The sequence below is a fragment of the Oncorhynchus mykiss genome, chromosome 18 (genome assembly GCF_013265735.2).
Source record: "Oncorhynchus mykiss isolate Arlee chromosome 18, USDA_OmykA_1.1, whole genome shotgun sequence".
Taxonomy (NCBI): domain Eukaryota; kingdom Metazoa; phylum Chordata; class Actinopteri; order Salmoniformes; family Salmonidae; genus Oncorhynchus; species Oncorhynchus mykiss.
Window position 1 is genome coordinate 25,331,264 of NC_048582.1, and position 17,484 is coordinate 25,348,747.

At 42.6% G+C, this 17,484-nt stretch overlaps 1 protein-coding gene across 2 annotated transcripts in view; it reads right to left on the reverse strand.

The window, feature by feature from the left end:
* The window catches only part of LOC110495905 (double-stranded RNA-specific editase 1), a 59,545-nt gene extending 47,309 nt beyond the window's left edge, over positions 1–12,236 (reverse strand). Inside the window, exons 1-2 of one of the 2 annotated variants that reach the window (XM_036952412.1) lie at positions 11,951–12,236; positions 1,483–1,569 (exon numbers count right to left, since the gene is read on the reverse strand). The gene's annotated coding sequence lies outside the window, so the exon portion shown is untranslated. The remainder of the gene's footprint in view (positions 1–1,482; positions 1,570–11,950) is intronic. The other variant, XM_036952413.1, reaches the window with a different exon arrangement.
* Positions 12,237–17,484: the final 5,248 nt, after the last annotated feature.

The following is a 17,484-nucleotide window of genomic DNA, read 5'->3' on the forward strand; positions in this document are numbered from 1 at the left end:
AGGCCTATATTAGTCATATTGGTCAGCCAATCAGTGGCTTTGACACAAGGATGCCTGAGGCACTTCCTGTTCTTACACCCAATAGCCTTGAGTTATTGTGACAGTAGCCTAATTCAAATGAGAATCCACACCTCGGAAGATGAAATACGTTTCATAGGCAGTTAAGCACAGCACTTAAGCTGTCGAGGTGTTTCACACTCATCACAATTCTCACCAGGAAGGGAGAAAAACGTGCAGTGAAGCAAAACCTGCTATGGATGGTTGCTGACTTGCTCAGATTTCTAGCCTCATACAGTTAAAGAAGGCTATCAACACTCTTAGAGGATGACTGTCAGGGACACCGAAATGTGCGGTAAGCAAATTGCTACTTTTGTAAAACAGTCTGTCTGAGCAACTCCGGTTACATTACTGCACTATAGAATTCAGTTATTAGTTTTAACTAGATGCTTTACCCGAAATGACATTCAGAGGACTCATAACTCACAGCCGCGTCATTAGGCTAAGTCCCTTTGTTGTACTGCAACGTTTTCAGCTGGGGGACAGAGCCAGCGGAAGAATGTGACCGGTCAGGTTAGCGTGTTGGTGGAGAATAATGACTCTACCCAGGCCACCACTGAGTAACGCCACACAGCGCACACGAAAACTCCTTCCCTCCCTCCCTTTCTCCTTCCCTTCCTCCCGCCAGAGGGCTAGGGGTGCGGCGCAATGACTCAGCGCCATCCAAATCGGGGCAGGGAGGTCGAGGGCAGGTGGACACGGGGAGTTTGACTCAGCAAGTCTAGCATTCTCCAACAGGGCAGAGCAGAGCTGCACGCTACCCCGTCACGTGTCTTATTCCCCCTCTCATCTGAGTCCCACTGGTCTGACTAAGGGGACCGGGATACGAGGCTGCTCTGGCCACTGGTAGCCCTCAAGGACCCTGTGTCTAAGTAGAGGAACCCTGGTCACGTGGGGGGGCCCTCGTGGTGCCTTCAGCCTGGTACTGAACCACAGTGGTACCAGATAAATGGCTATAGGAGGGTACAGAGCCACCCACGAAGATTTACTAAGAGGTGTAAACACTGAGAAACAGGGTATTTAGACTCTTCCAAATGTGCCATGTCTAAGGGGGCAAAGACAACAACGGATTTGTCTAAATAATCCATCACCAAAGTAACCCCTGTGTGACGGCACATTCTCATAAACCAAAAAGCAGGGATTTCTTCACTTCATCACAGGAAAGCGATCTCATTCAACAGATCCTCAACAATTATTCAATGAGTGTTGAATTACAATGGAATTACAGAACTCCATTCTGAAATGTATGCATTTGCCACAGACATTTACCTAGAACTAAGCAGCTCCAAGCAACCACCGTTCTCTTACTGCTACAGTATCTTACTCTCACAGTCTGAACCAGAGAAAATAACTGTCGGTTATGAATTCGATTTATATGGTCTGAAAAGCCTTCATAAAGCCACAGATGATATCTTAGCTACTCACAGTATATTGGAGAAGAGAAGCAGGAAGTAGATCAGGGTCAAGGGTCATCAATCAGTTTACTCACTGTTCTGCCAGTTCAGTTCATCCCTGTAAAAGAGCAACACAGCAATGTTAAGTTAACGGCGTTAGTAGCCAGCTAAACTAGAGCCTCTGACCTATACAAATGTAGGATCTTAATTTGAGCCAGTTTGCTACAGCAGGAAACTAATCCTGCAGCAACAGGAAATGTGAATTATTATGTGAATTATAGCAAATTGACATTTATTGTAGGGGTTGATAACATTTTTCGTTAGGGCAAGTTTGCATTTCCTGCTGCAGGAAAATTATCAGCAACAAAAGATAAATCAAATTAAGATCCTACATCTGTATGAGAACTCAGAGAACAATGGGGTTGCTGGGTAGAACCTCTGTCGCCTGTAATGCCCTTAAGCATGGTGGCCAGGCTCACTCAGCTCAGTTTGTCAAAGAGGGTTTTAATACAGATTGGTAAAGTAGGGCATGGTAATGAGAGAATAGTGCCAGGCTAATACTCTGATAACTCTGCTGGCCACTTCACATCCCCCTCAAGGGAGGGACTAGGGAGAGTGCAGGTCTGTAGAGTGGGACTAAAATAACCACTTTAGACAGGATTGACACTCTCATGTCAATGTTCCCTCTAAATTTCTTCGGCACTGAGCATATTTCAGGTCTACTGAGCTCAAACTTGAACGTTGTGAAAATTCTGTGCAAATTCAGTGTGTGCTTACTGTGAACACTGAGGCTATACCCGCTTTTAAGTCACAGTTTTGACAGTGGCCAAGTTGGCTACTGTGGCTATCTGATCCTAATGTAGGCCTACCAGAGTGGCCTACCATCAAAAACAATGGAGAAAATCCCAAATCTTCCCATAACTTGGAAATAGCTAATCTATCATTCAGTCTACAGTAGCAGCCAATGTGTGGTGTTCAATGTAGGCCTACATTCCATGAGAGTTTTGAAGAAAAGAAAAAAAACATGGAGGGCTTGACATGAACCTGTTTATCCACTTGTCCTTCAGACAAGGAAGTGACTGAAAATATTGTTGTGCTGTTTGATTCAAGAAACCACGACCGTTTTTACAGAGAATCAGACATGATGCTACCCTCGTAGCTTATTCTCGCCTGCCTCAAAAGACAACGCGGCCCCTTTTAAGACAAATAAAAGCGGTTTTCTGTTCTACCTGATAATGAAATTGCACTGAACCTGGTGTCCCAGGTCTAAATGAGTCCCCGATTAGAGGGGAAGAATGGAAAAAAAGCAGTGGAACTGGCTTCCAGGACAAGATTAGGATTTGATGGACATAACAGCAACCACAAAGACAGACACACAATCACCAAGTCCAGTGGGTCTACTACTCTCTTTGCCGACGTGATGCCTGGCACCGGTACAGCACTGACGGGTCAGACTAGTGGCAAACAAAAGACCGATGTTCTACCTTGTTGAGCAGCAAGCCCAATCAGAGACACATCTGTCTGGTAATGTGACCGTGACGAAACCCTGATGACGGCAGCTTCGCTGCCCAAACGTTGATTGTTGTTTATTATATCTACTGCGTCGGTTGCCAAATGAGAGGGTGTCGCCTAACTTTTCGGGTAGTGCTACTGTGTCAGTCATTCACCCTCTGTGGATATATGGTGGAGGTATGGGGTATCCTGGCTGATTCCCTCCCAGGAAACGGCACCGCCAGCTGAGCACTCAACCTGACCTGGCTCTGCACTGCACTGCACCTGACCTGCAGCGGTGACGACACTGCACCAGTCCCACGGTACAGTCCTGGTCACAGTGACCTACATCTCTGCACCGCTCTCTATTTGAGCAATGTGGATGTAGCCCTGCACTAGCACAGCGGCAGGCAAGGAAGAACTCCCTAGAAGGAAGAAACCTCAAGCGGAACCAGTCTCAGAGGTTCACTCTTAGAACAAAAGGTGCTATCTGGAACCTAAAAGGGTTCTTTGGCTGACCTCATAGGAGAACCATTTTGAAGAACTCTTTTGGTTCCAGGTAGAACCCTTTTAGGTTCCATGTTGGACCCTTTGAACGGAGGGTTCTACGTGGAACCCAAAAGGGTTCTACCTGGAACCAAAAAGGGTTCTCCCTGGAACCAAAAATGGTTCTCCTACGGGGACAGCCGAAGAACCCTTTTGGAACCCTTTTTTCAAAGAGTGTAGACAGTGGTGTCTTATCAGCCATTCATCTCCCTGTAATTGGGATACATCAACCAACATGTCCTCTGATACCATACACTGTCTGTTTGAAACAGGGGGGCCAGACAAGCTGCCTGCCACAGACTCAAAGGCCTTATTAATACCAGCCCAACATAATATATAATTCATTGAGGCTGAATGGCTACAAGTGCAGGGGCAGCTGTGAGGGATCTGTACAGAACAGGAGGCCATCGCTCTCCCCGTGTCACAGAGGATCCGGCTGGGCTAGCCTATAATACTTAATCTTCTCAGTCAGCTCTACGGAGAGGTAGAGAGAGAAAGAGAGAGAGAGAGAGAGACAGGAGAGAGAGGAAGGGAGAGAGAGAGAGGAAGGGAGAGAGAGAGAGAGAGAGAGAGAGAGAGAGGAAGGGAGAGAGAAAGAGAGAGAGAGAGGAAGGGAGAGAGAAAGAGAGAGAGAGAGAGAGAGGATAGGGATGGAGACAGGAGACAGGAGAGAGAGAGGAAGGGAGAGAGAAATAGAAAAAGAGAGAGAGAGGCCAGACCAGAATGCTGAGACTGAATTATAGGGAGACCATACTGAGGATAATTTATTAACGGCTTTACACCACATATGATATACAGTATACAGATAGCAGGAATTTGCACATGCATGTATTCCATTGTTTGTTCTTATTCCCACTTCCATCACAAACAAACCCAATGGCATGCACGCACATACACAGACAGTGTGAGGAACACCTGCTGAGATGCTAGGGAATTACACCGTGTTGATCTGAGCGGTGTGTGGAGGATCTGTTTTAAGAGCACCGTGTCTCCTGGCCTGTTCCCCGCACTCACACACACACACACACACACACAGTCTTCCGGCTTGTTCACTATCTCTATTAAAGAGACCGGTTATGAATCATTAACGGACCACAGCACCATATTACAGACGCGGGCACGACCCCTGTGTTAGAACAATAACACAGGGGGACAGACAGGAAGTGAGCAGCACCGGCTCCATGTTACAGGTGGGGAGGAGGGAAGAGGTGACGCAGGACACTCATTTGCTTGTCTCATTATGTGAAGGTGGTCAGATTATGCATGCATGATATCGAAACGGAACATATTAGTTCCCCCCCCCCCCCCAAGACAAAAACGACAACGGCGTGAAAGGAATAACGTCGAGCCTATGTTCGCCCACTAAACGACTGTGACGACGTACTGACGTACTTGTTGTCTGTAGCAGGTGCTGGTTTGGTAATAACCGCGGTGGTCAAATGAGAGGTACAGGGGGATCCTGTCTATTGAAACAGCATTAAAGGCATCCTGTGGTTTCTTGGCTCTGGGCCAAGCATCTCCAGCAGGCAGGGATAACATTTAGGAGTCTAGTAATGAACCAGTGTCCTTTGTTCCCCAGGTTGATTCGAGTGTTGGAGAGAGATGAAGGCGGAATGGAGAGAGAGAGAGAGAGAGAGAGAGAGAGAACGGGAGGGAAGAGTGGGACCACAGCCGGTCTTCGGAGAGAGGCCTCCGAAACCCAAGCGAGCTGGTGACTGGCGGCAGTAACTCCAGTCCTCAACCAAGAGGAGAACAGTGGACAACAACGTACTACACAGTGACTTCTATTATTCAACTTTTCTCACCAGGCACTCACATAACGAGCACTCGCATAACGATCACTCACATAACGATCACTCACATAATCATCACTCACATAATCATCACTCACATAATGATCACTCACAATGATCACTCACATAACGATCACTCACATAACGATCACTCACATAACGATCACTCACATAACGATCACTCACATAATGATCACTCACATAACGATCACTCACATAACGATCACTCACATAATGATCAAATCGCCCTTGTGGATCGAAGTGTTTTTCAGTCATTTCCGGTAGAATATTTTCAAGGTTACTTGAAATTCAAATTCTTTTTAAAATGACCCACGGGCTGTGTAGCCTGGCAGAGAATTACAGGATCAACTCAGCCGTCAGTCAGTCAGTCAGTCATTCCGTAGCTCTGCGCCTGCGTCGTTCCTCTGTGTGATTGCCTCAAATAGAGAAGAGCCCTCGCTCCCTATTAGCAAGTTAATGAAGTCAAGGGTACCGGAATAGCGAAGCAGTTTGTTTGGAATATAAACTGAATATTACAAACAGGCATATTTGCATATTGGTTTAATTTTGCCTTTCAGTAATCTAGACGGTATGAAAAAAAAAAAAAAAGCATTTCACTACACCAGCAATAATATCTGCTAAATATGTGCGTGACCAATAACATTTGATTTGAAACATTTTGCCCATTGAGCACCCGTAGCTAGTACCCATAGCTAGTACCTGTAGCTAGTACCCATAGCCAGTACCCGTAGCTAGTACCCGTAGCTAGTACCCGTAGCCAGTACCCGTAGCTAGTACCCGTAGCCAGTACCCGTAGCTAGTACCCGTAGCTAGTACCCGTAGCTAGTACCAGTAGCTAGTACCCGTAGCTAGTACCCGTAGCTAGTACCCGTAGCTAGTGCCCGTAGCCAGTACTCGTAGCCAGTACCCGTAGCCAGTACCCGTAGCCAGTACCCGTAGCTAGTACCTATAGCTAGTACCCGTAGCTAGTACCAGTAGCTAGTACCCGTAGCTAGTACCCGTAGCTAGAACCCCTAGCTAGGCCTACATGTATGTGAAGAGGGACTTGAGTTAAACTAGAAAGGTGAGAGAGGACACTGGACAGAAGCTCAAGGAGGGATAAAAGTGAGAGGCTGTGTTATGTTGATGACAAGGCTGAGAGTCCAAGGGCTGGGAAGGGATAAAAGCACCTCTCTTTTCTTTGCTGCAATGGGGAGAAACTTTCTGGTGAAGGGCAAGAGGTTGGGAGGTCTACACTGCTCCTGTCCTGAGAGGGTTATATGATCACCCCGTCTCAAGCTCTGTCTAGTCCACCGTCCACAGCACTGATGATACATTGTTAGACTAGCCAGTTGGTCATTTTAGAAAAACCCTACTAAAATGTCACACAATGGGCATCTGTCAAATAAATCTTATTTGCCATTCGTTTACCCATCAATGTTGGTGTACCTTCCTCTCATAACCTGTTAACATGGCAGCCATATACGATCATAGATATTCCACAGATAGCAATAGAACAAAGTGGCCACTATCACTTTTAATAAGTGAAGTGATGGCATTCTCTCTTTGCAGTGGCAAGTGATGGTGTTTATTGGAGAAAAAGGAGAGGAGGATAGATAAAGAGAGAGAGCTTGGAGGATAGAGATAGAGAGAGAGAGAGAGAGAGGATAGATTTAGGATAGAACAAATTCTTATTTACAATGACGACCTACTGGGGACCAGTGGGTTAACTACCTTGTTCAGGAGCAGAACTAAATATTTTTTACCTTCTCAGCTCAGGGATTTGATCCAGCAACATTTTGTGTTACTGGCCCAACACTCTAACCACTAGGCTACCTGCTGCCCCTACATAGCTAGCTAGAGAGAGAGAGGGAGGGAGAGGGGGATAGATAGCTAGAGAGAGAGGAGGAGAGGGGGAGTAGAGAGAGACAGACAGAGGTGGAGAGAGAGAGAGGGGAGGAGAGAGAGAGGGGGGATAGATAGCTAGAGAGAGAGGAGGAGAGGGGGAGTAGAGAGAGAGAGGGGTAGATAGATGGAGAAATTAACCTGGAGAAGAGCCCCCTGAGCAAGCTGGTCCTGGGGCTCTGTTCACAAACACAAATAGACCCCACAAAGCCCCAGGACAGCAACACACTTAGACCCAACCAAATCATGAGAAAACAAAAATAAAATTACTTGACAAATTGGAAAGAATTTACAAAAAAAAACAGAGCAAACTAGAATGCTATTTGGCCCTAAACAGAGAGTACACTGTGGCAGAATACCTGACCACTGTGACTGACCCAAAATTAAGGAAATCTTTGACTATGTACAGACTCAGCGAGCATAGCCTTGCTATTGAGAAAGGCTGCCGAAGGCAGACCTGGCTCTCAAGTGAAGAGCCTTTTGTACTTTAACTATTTGCATTACAAACTGTATATATACACATAATATGACATTTGAAACATCTTTATTCTTTTGGAACATTTGTAAGTGTAATGTTTACAGTAAATGTTTTATTATCTATTTCACTTGCTTTGGCAATGTAGACATTTGCTTCCCATGCCAATAAAGCCCTTAAATTGAATTGGCAAGACGGTATAATGGAGGGAGGCACATTTGATTCGCTATAGAAAGAGGCAGTGAGCCATGCTGTAGAACCGCACAGTACAGCCCTGCAGATAAGCAACTCTATTTGTACAATATTACGACTGTAAAACAAGGCAGACAGGCTAATATGCTAACAAGCGACACTAATCTTCATGAGGCTTAAATTGATTCCTTTACAACAGATCTGTTGTTGTCACCAACACTAACTCACACCCACCCACACACACAAATCCCCAATTACAATCAAATGGAGAGAAAACAAGTCACCTTGATTCTAGTAGTATGACATATTAAATTATTAACAGTGTACAACAATGAAAGAGTGAATGTTGCCTTAAATCCCTCCAAAACACAATGAGAAATGATTGGAAGAAGCCTACAACACTGTGGCCTGATGCTGAGAAACATGACCACATTGAAATTCATAGTCGTAGCCCTTGGCCTAGATCCCCCCCCCCCCCCCCCCCCCCAAAAATGGATCCAAGTATTTTCCTTCGCACAAAACCCCAGCTCTTATCAGTAATTACAAAGGATTCACTGTTCTGTTCTCACAAATCATTTCCTGCCATTTAAATGTCACAACGAGTGACAGGGTGGAAAACAACACGGCTTTTCTTCATCACATTTTACTGCTCGCTGCTGTGTGTGTGTGTGTGTGTGTGTATGCGCGCGTGCGTGTCCGTCCATTAACGTGTGTCTGCCATGCCTGGCCTCACCCTCAAATCAGCAAGACTGTTGAAAGGTTACAATGAGCTGACTTGCCTAAATAAAAAAGCCCCAAGTCGCCTCACTCTCGACAGCTACAAATACATCAATGACTTCAGCAAAATGGTCCCAAGGACCGCATGAAAAACACACCCTGTTATCACTCCATGTGCTCACGCAATGCTTCAGCCGTTTGACCAGTAGTTGTGTTTTTTCTCCGGCACACAACACAGCCTTTATCCATTTGACATGAGAGGAGATCATGCCAGGACATAAAGAGGAAATCTACATTACGCCCAGAGAATTACAAATGCTGCAGTGCATTATAATCAGTTAATGGGGACTAGTGATGTGGGGGGGGGGGGGGGGATCGATACAGTTACATATCGGGATATTCTTTTTGATGATGTATCTTATCATTTTGACAATACCTTAATGTCATTTTTTTTGCGCTAGTTTGCTGCACCTGCACCAAAACTCCAGCGTAGCTTGTTCCCCTTCTTCTTTCAAAATAGAGAGCCCATTTGTTTTCAGGACTTTTATTTCCATGACTGATCAAAACACATTTTCTCGTGGCTCTCTCTCTTGTCCCACTGCAGCAGACTTATGGTGAGCAATATGTTTGGAGCATCAAATCGCAATCAAATTACAACACGTAGAATCGTGAGAGTTGCGATACATATCTTATCGGCACATACTGTGAATATCGTGATAATATCGTATCGTGAGGTCCCTGGGTATTCCCAGCACTAATGGAGACTTAATGAATTTACTGTATAAAAGCCGGGGTCTATAAGCTGTAAATACCTACATGTGTTCTGCATTATCGGGGCGTCAACAAATAACACCATACATGACAAATGTATCGTTGTCTCCCTAACAATCGCACAATTGTCCAGCAACGTGAATAATAATTTCTTCTCCATAAAACAGTTTATACAGCACAGTAGCAGGTCCCCATATTGGGGATAGTCTCATAATAATGATGAGGACTAGAAATGGCTTACTATGGAGGTTAAAGTTCAGAGAGACACATTAACTGATGGAGAGGCTTCACAACAAGTTCCCCTCAAATCCATAACCTCTAGTTCTGACTACACTCTCCCCTCCCCTAATCCCTACTTGTCCAAAGCATCCTTCTCCTCTAAAATCACTCATTTGTTGCCACTAGTCTGCTTTGAAGGGGCTTATAGAATCATAGAAAAGGCCTCTCGAATGTAGGTGGTGGACTTTTAGCTGACCATGTCTGTGCCTATCGATGGAGAGCTTGAGCACTTTTCAAAACATGTTTTCAAACTACAACTACAAGTCTATATTCTCTAATATATATATATATATATATATATATATATATATATAAATATATATATATATATATATATATATTTTTTTTTTTTTATCAAACGTTCAAATCTCCAAGTCTCTCAAAATTGTTATGAATTTGTGCCTCTAGTGTAATTCAAAAGGCTGATTGTGGGCCTTTTTAATGAAGAATTTGTTTGTTTTCTATGATTTGTGTTTTGCTTTTCGTGCATTGATGTGTATATTGATGTGTATAGTGTATATTGATGTGTATAGTGTATATTGATGTGTATAGTGTATATTGATGTGTATAATGTATATTGATGTGTATAGTGTATATTGATGTGTATATTGTATATTGATGTGTATTTTGATGTGTATAGAGGGCTCATCTGTAAAAGAGACCTTGGTCTCAGCATTACTCCCTATTAAAATAAAAAATATAAAATGAAATACAACTTCAATCTACAATAAACCAAGATTAATAAATTAAAGAATTTAAACAATTATTTTTTTTAAATATTGTTTATCACAAACATATTTGATGGCATTGTTTCCGGTGATCTGTGATCCCAGTACTATTCATCAAAAGATCATATTTTCGCTCAAAGTGAAAACTTTATAAAAGGTCTATGGACGTAAAACAAACAAAGATACATCTCATTACTGAAACGATAAAGAATCAAAGACGCAATTTAACAAAAGCAAGAATAAAAGCTATCTAACTAGTCTACACAACAACAACCAGAGATTCAAACCAGGTTTATAAACGCACAAAGTTTGCATAGAGCACTGACCTTGGTAACACATTGAAACACCAAATAAGTCAATTGAGGATGTTTGGAGCCCTAGGCATTAACCACTAACCATCAAAAGGCCAATAGGTTGACTGATTGAGAACACATACCATTTTTGTCCACTGGTGCTTTGTTTGGAGTGTGGCGCTGTGAAACTATTTACCGTATGTAATGTCTTCATTTCCTACTTTAAACCCGACCCAAGACGAGCCAATCATGTTTTTGAGGAAAGAAAATTGGAGAAAGTGTAATAGATTCATTTCAATGTACTAAACATTGAACTTAATAGGGAATGAAATCGAAAAAACATTTAAATAACAGACAAGAAAAGTGTTTGAATCAACAACAAAAACTCCTGGACCAAAGAGAAGAGGCATTCAGCAGAGTTATACATGCTATAGTCTACATTAGTAATAACACATTTGACATATGTTTGGTGATTCTTTCTAAAGGACAGCAATCACTTTCAGGCTACAGGGCGGCTTGTAGCCTAGCAGTTAGAGTGTTGGGCCAGTAACAGAAAGGTTGCTGGTTTGAATTCCCATTGCTACAAGGTGAAACATCTGCCGGTGTGCCCTTGAGCAAGGCACATAAACATAATATGCTCCAGGGGTGCCATACTACTATGGCTGACCTGTAAAACAACATATTTCACTGCACCTATTTGGTGTATTGCCATAGCGTCCTAGTCGTGGATGTATACAGCACTGTGGCCTATTTAGGAACATGTCAACTTGTATGCCCTTGTCCACACCTGCCCTTATGGAAAGTCAAACTACAAAACGCAATTGCCATTTAGCCTAATAATTGTGACCTCTTCTGGTATCAGAGAACTGTTATGTGGTGAAGAGGTGTAGCAAGGTTCCTTTCAAATCAAATTAAACCATCCCATGATTACAGAGATTTGACTGAAAGTTTCTAATAGGCCTAATATCAGTTATTTTATTTGGAATATAGGCATAATGATCACCATGGTGATGCTAGGGGATGCCATCTCTGTCGTGATGGGAATAACTACCTTAATTAACACTGCATGCGATGTGAAATCCAAAATACACACGTTTTTTTTTTTTTTTGGGGGGGGGGGGGGGGGGGGGGTTATGCAATTTATTAAAGGACATTAATATAAACAAAGCGTGTAGCCTAGGCTACTGCAATTCACCAGAATGGCTATTTGAACAGACATGTAGACGGTAAACTATAGCCTACGTAGGATAATATAATAAAACATGACTGATCTCGTATGCAATACATCATATAAGACGCCGGTACTTACAGTTTCTGGGGCAACCAGAAAGGAATTGTTCCTCACACAGCTTGCTCAATCTACAGACCCTCGTCCTCTGTCAAAACCCGCTCACTAGACACTTGACGGGTGATGTGTGTCCAGGCGCGCTTACACTGAATACCACTGAGCACAACAATGGTGATGGACCGCAACGAAACTTGGCAGGCAAAAAAAAAATCTACGCAGCCAGAAATAAAAATTAAGAGAAGCACCGACTTCATTGGATAAGGAAATGTTGGAGCGATGCTGTTGCTTCCTTATTGGACACAAGTCAGACGATGCGTGTCCCGATTGGATAGGAGAAAAGAGGTGGATACGAATAAATTGGACAAGATTGGTGAACTTTGACAAGTGAATTGCGCACGGCGATTGGACACAATCATCCTCATCACTGACTGTTTTCAAACGTGTAACTATTTAAATTATTCTGATATTAAATGTCTGTATAGATCATTGATAAAGGCTTTATGCACTATACATACATGTTTCGCAAATAATTTATCAGCAAAGTCATCATATATAAATCATTCATAAGAGCATAGACAATTACCTATGTATATTCTGAGGCATGCTATGGTTTATCAGAGCCAATTAGCCCAGAGCCTCATAAAAGGTTATAAAGGGTTTATGAATGCTTCATTAATAGGGACCATTATTCCCTGGCTGGAAAAAAAGTGGTAACAGACTGTTAAATAGTTAATAGTCAACGTCCTGAATTTTTGTATGAAGTCCTTCAATGTCAAGAACTTCCAAGGCACAAATATTTATTCCATTGCCATGGCTGTGTTAATCTTAATTACGGTTCAACATCATTCTTAAGTGAGGCATCCTCTCAATCATGTAGGCACATGCGCAAAATGGCAAAATTCCCTTCCCTCCTCCTAATCTCCCAAATACTGTATCTGTCATCCACTCAATGAATGGAACATTTAGTACTGTGAAGCAATAGTCTCCTAAACAGTGACACTGAATAAAACAGAGTTTTTGTCATTCAATTGATTTCAGTTTAATTTAAGTGAAACACTACACTTCTTTATAATAATTGACTATCTTTGAAGAGATCAGGCATAAATGATTGTATACTGAACAAAAATACGAAGGTATCAATTTGAAAGACTTTACAGAGTTACAGTTTATATAAAGGAAATCAGTCAATTGAAAAAAATGTATCTTATCTATGGATTTCACTTGACTGGGAATACAGATATGCATCTGTTGGACACAGATACACTATCATTGGAAAGTTTAGGATCACTTAGAAATGTCCTTGTTTTTGAAAGAAAACTAATTTTTTTGTCCATTAAAATATAATCAAATTAATCAGAAATACAGTGTATACATTGTTAATGTTGTAAATGACTATTGTAGCTGGAAACAGCAGATTTTTTTAATGGAATATCTACATAGGCGTACAGAGGCCCATTATCAGCAACCATCACTCCTGTGTTCCAATGGCACGTTGTGTTAGCTAATCCAAGTCTATCATTTTAAAAGGCTAATTGATCATTAGAAAACCCTTTGCAATTATGTTAGCACAGCTGAAAACTGTTGTCCTGTTTAAAGAAGCAATAAAACTGGCCTTCTTTAGACTAGTTGAGTATCTGGAGCATCAGCATTTGTGGGTTCGATTACAGGCTCAAAATGGCCAGAAACAAAGAACTTTCATCTGAAAATCGTCATTCTATTCTTGTTCTGTGAAATTAAGGCTATACAATGTGAGAAATTGGCAAGAAACTGAAGATCTCGTACAACTTTGTGTACCACTCCCTTCACAGAACAGCGCAAACTGGCTCTAACCAGAGGCTCGAACCAGCTATTTCTACCAGAGTAGAAAGAGGAGTAGGAGGCCCTGGTGCACAACTGAGCAAGAGGACAAGTAGAGTGTCTAGTCTGAGAAACAGATGCCTCACAAGTCCTCAACTGGCAGCTTCATTAAAAAGTACCAGCAAAACACCAGTCTCAACATCAACTGTGAAGAGGCGACTCCGGAATCCTGGCCTTCTAGGCAGAGTTGTAAAGAAAAAGCCATATCTTAGACTGGCCAATTAAAAGAAAAGATTAAGATGGGCAAAAGAACACAGACACTGGACAGAGGAAGTTTGGAAAAAAGTGTTATGGATAGACAAATCTAAGTTTGAGGTGTTCGGATCACAAAGAAGAACATTCTTGAGATGCAGAAAAAAGGAAAAGATGCTGGAAGAGGGCTTGATGCCATTTGTCAAGCATGGTGGAGGCAATGTGAAGGTCTGGGGGTGCTGTGGTGGTGGTAAAGTGGGAGATTTGAACAGGGGAAAAAGGGATCTTGAAGAAGGTCTATCACTCCATTTTGCAACGCCGTGTGGACGGCGCTTAATTGGAGACAATTTCCTCCTACAACAGGACAATGACCCAAAGCACAGCTCCAAACTATGCAGAACTATTTAGGGAAGAAGCATTCAGCTGGTATTCTGTCTATAATGGAGTGGCCAGCACAGTCACCGGATCTCAACCCTATTGAGCTGTTGTGGGAGCAGCTTGACCTTATGGTACGTGAGTGCATATCAAGCCAATCCAACTTGTGGGTGGTGCTTCAGGACGCATGGAGTGAAATCTCTTCAGATTACCTCAACAAATTGACAACTAGAATGCCAGAGGTCTGCAAGGCTGCAAATGTAGGATTCTTTGATGAAAGCTAAGTTTGAAGGACACTATTATTTCAATGAAACATCTTTATTTATAAACTTGTCAACATCTTTACTATATTTCCTATTAATTTTGCAACTCGTTTCATGTATGTTTTCATGGAAAAATAGGGCATTTCTAAGTGACCCCAAACTTTTTATCTTTAAAAAAAAAAAAAAGTAGGGGCATGGATCAGAAAACCAGTCAGTATCTGGTGTGAGCACCATTTACATCAAGCAAAACATCTCCTTCGCATAGAATTCATCTGTCACGCCCTGACCCTAGTTATCTTTGTTTTCTTTATTATTTTGGTTAGGTCAGGGTGTGACGAGGGTGGTTTGTTTAGTTTTTGTATTGTCTAGGGGTTTTTGTATGTCTAGGGGTTTTAGTAGTCTAGGTGTTTATGTCTATGGTTGCCTAGATTGGTTCTCAATCAGAGGCAGCTGTTTATCGTTGTCTCTGATTGGGGACCATAGGTAGCCATATTCCTTGGGTAGTTTGTGGGTTCTTATTCTATGTTTAGTTGCTTGTTCTGCACTTTTCATATTAGCTTCACGGTTCATTTTGTTGTTTTGTATAGTTTGTTCAGTGTTCTCTCTTTCATTAAAGAAGATGTACGCTTACCATGCTGCACCTTGGTCTCCTCTATACAACAAACGTGACATGATCAGGCAATCACAATATACCTTAAATGTGATACTTTTCTAGCTCTGCTATGTCATTCATTATAGACAGGTCTTCACTGCACTGAACAGTGAATGTACTCGGTGAATCCTGTTACGAAAAGCAGTAGGCCGATTTGCATGTTTCAATATTTACATTAAATCACTAAATAAAGGGCAGATAAATAAAGACTACAGAATAAGTGTGTGTGTGTCTAAGATTCACTGACTCACCTCACCTGCCTGGAGGGAGAACGACTTAGCGACTAGTCATGTCTGCAAACAGCCCTGAAGACGTTCCACAGGAGCCAGCCAGCCAAAACACTGATGAGCAAGGAAAATGTGTTCAAACCACACACACACACAACACCGCTGGCTTCCTGTATGAATCACATAATAGCTGCACTCTGGTGTATGGTGAGTCACTCCCCAATGTCCTGAAGACTGCAGTCGACAACAGAGCATTTGAGGCTAACAGTCACTTCTAGTTAGTTAACCATCAGATCCACTAAAGACATGGGGATATGGGAATACTGCAGTTTCTTTATCGCTGATGGAGTAAATCTGCATAGTGCTGTATTCAATAAAGCACAATTTCCTCATTAATGAGTAGGTTACTAGCAGATGATTGTGTAGCACATGAGCCTAATAAAACAGTCATGGATGGTACTGCAGATGCACAATAAAACTACAGTCTGGGTCATGTATGAGAAATAGGGCAGCTGGGCTTGAGGAACGGATACAGACAAAACAGACAGAATATACAACAGACAGACATTAAAACGTCCCCGGTTCTAGAAAAACATCTACAAACCACCCAAGGATATGTGTTCACGAAAATGAATAGACAAGACAACACATCACTCATGTAGAGTGGAGAGCAACAGATCATTATTTGCAGTTTAGTTGAAAAACATATCACACACTATGCTCTCCCACTGACATTGGCCATCACAGTAACAACAGCCTGCTACCCAGAGTACCAGTGGAAGCACTGCTCATTTAAAGCCCCTATACTGGACGGAAGACTAGAGCAATCACTCACAAGGCTGTCAGAGTAACCCTAACCTTACACCGAGAACCTCTGTTACAAGAGACTAGTGTAACCCTACTGACATGTACAGAGCAAAAATTCCATGTATCGTTTTGAAATAGGCAGTGGGGAACTGAACAGCTTTGCTTCTTGTTACAAGGTCATGCCCAGTATTTGAAATTAAAACAGGATGGATAGGTGGTGCTGAATGGTAGTGCAATTGCCTGCACTGTAATGATTAAAACATTAGCCTGTAACCGGGGGGTAATAGTGGACTGATATTTGCACTATAAACTGCATTAATGCTTCATTGAACGCCATAGAGGCTGACATGATTCATAATGGAGTAACCTAGACCTACTCCCTCCATCAACAGATCATAATGATAGAGGCTATTTATCAGACGCTTTTATCCAGAGACAGAGTCATGCGTGCATACATTTTACATACGGGTGGGTCTCGGGAACCAAACCCACTTTCCCGGCATTGCAAGTGCCATGCACTACCAACTGAGCTCCAGAGGACCACAGGATCAATCTACTGTAGGTCCACTGGCTATCAGTCTTCAACCTGTGTTGATATGAAGGACAGAATGTCCCTGTTACATGCAGAGTACTAAGCATGTATCGGTTACACAACTCTGATTAGGACTCACCCAGCACTATTGTCTATAGATATTCATATATTCATCCAATCATATCATGCATTACTAATGGATGCTAATGGCCTGTGCCAGCAATAAACATACCTTCTACTAATTGGCTATTTCTTCTTCTCTCAAACGTAATCAGATTGGTGCCTGAATGGGCAATGAACCTCTAGGCCCCCACCCCCCCACCCATCTCTGATCTCTTTCTTCGTTCCCTCTTAATCTTCTCCGTAGCCTCTGTCTGTATCCCAAATGGCATCCCATTCACTATAATGCACTATTCTTTTTGACCTGGGCCCAAAGTAGCGCAATGGTGAATAGAGGGCCATTTGGGATGTAACCTCTGCGGCTCTAACAGTCTGAAGTGTCCATCTACGTCCATGTTTATCATCAGTTCTAGGCTGAAGATGTTTCCTTTCTATTTCTGGACCTGCGTAGCACACCGCCGTTGCTACTTATGACAGGTTGGTTTCCATGGATATGCTGCTGTTCTGAGCCTCAGGCCTTGGGATTACAG